Raw genomic sequence first — 1,797 nt, 5'->3', positions numbered from 1 at the left:
GAGTGAGAGAGAGAGAGAGGGAGAGATAGGGAGAGAGAGTGAGAGGGAGAGAGAGAGACAGAGAGAGATAGGGAGAGAGAGAGAGATTGCGTGAGTGAGAGAGTTTCAGTTTCAGTTTCACTTTCTCAAGGAGGCGTCACTGCGTTCGGACAAATCCATACACGCTACACCACATCTGTTGAGCAGATGCCTGACCAGCAGCATAACCCAACGCGCTTAGTCAGGCCTTGAGTGCATGCTTACATATTTGTGTACCTATGAAAGTGGATTTCATTTTACGTAATTTCGCCAGAGGACAACACTCTCGTTGCCATGGGTTCTTTTTCAGTGCGCCAAGTGCGTGCTGCACACGGGACCTCGGTTTATCGTCTCATCCGAAAGACTAGACGCTCAGTTTGATTTTCCAGTCAAACTTAGGAGAAAGGGCGGGATTCGAACCCACACCCTCACGGACTCTCTGTATTGGCAGCTGAGCGTCTTAACCATTCTGCCACCTTCCTCCCTTGAGTGAGAGAGAGAGAGAGAGAGGGAGGGAGAGAGAGAGACAGAGAGAGAGGGAGACAATGAGAGAGAGACAGAGACACAGAGAGAGAGAATGAGAGAGAGACAGACAGAGAGAGAGGGGGAGAGAGAGACAGAGACACAGAGAGAGAGGGAGAGAGAGAATGAGAGAGAGACAGAGACACAGAAAAAGAATGAGAGAGACAGAGAGAGAGGGGGGAGAGAGAGAGGGAGAGAGAGAAAATGAGAGACACAGAGAGATAAGGAGAGAGAGAGAATGAGAGAGAGACAGAGACACAGAGAGAGAATGAATGAGAGAGAGAAGGGAGAGAGAGAAAAAATGAGAGACAGAGAGATAAGGAGAGAGAGAGAGAATGAGAGAGAGACAAAGAGAGAGAGAATGAGAGAGACACAGAGAGGGTGAGAATGAGAGAGAGAGAGAGAGAGAGAGAGAGAGAGAGAGAGAGAGAATGAGAGCATTGCGCCATGGCCATTGGATTGGAATGAGCCATTTTTTTTTTTCAGTTATTTACAACCCAGACCCAGAGACCCAGAAAGAGAAAATGAGAGACAGAGAGAGAGAGAGATAAGGAGAGAGAGAGAATGAGAGAGAGACAGAGAGAGAGAGAGAATGAGAGAGAGACACAGAGAGGGTGAGAATGAGAGAGAGAGAGAGAGAGAGAGAGAGAGAGAGAGAGAGAGAGAGAGAGAGAGAGAGAGAGAGACGACGAAAGCATCCTGAATGGAAAAGAAAGAACAGGCTGCCAAAGACATCATTATACACACACAGCCTGAACAGCATCTGCGAACACTGTGACATGGAGATCAACTGCAGGTAAGACGGAGGTCATGTCAGTAAGACGCACTCCTCCTGAAAAAAAAAAAAAGGATAATTAATTAATTATCACCATCAACCGACAGCACCTCAAACTACTAACCCCATACAAAGAGCTCAGATAACCAAAAGGAGCATCTTTGCTGAGGATGGGAAGTCGGACAGAGAAATTAGATAGTGGACTCCCGAAGGCAAACTCTTGTCAGTTATTAAGCCAGCGCCCATCCTGGCCTGAAGCATCGAAGCATACCTCTGGAAACCGAAGCCATATTGATAAACACACTCTGACCTCCCAGTGCCAGACCTGAACCTGGAAAAAAAAAAAAAAAGAAAAAAAAAAAAGCAACAACAAGAAGACAAAAAAAATCCTGGAGCCAGTTCCATTGCTCGGACGGAAGAGCCTAGCGTGGTCGTAACCCGCTACTAACTATGTGTAGTATGGAACTGACCAATGGCGTAGT

This window comes from Babylonia areolata, chromosome 34 (assembly GCF_041734735.1).
Source record: "Babylonia areolata isolate BAREFJ2019XMU chromosome 34, ASM4173473v1, whole genome shotgun sequence".
Lineage (NCBI taxonomy): Eukaryota > Metazoa > Mollusca > Gastropoda > Neogastropoda > Buccinidae > Babylonia > Babylonia areolata.
Note: the sequence above shows the minus strand (reverse complement) of the source record.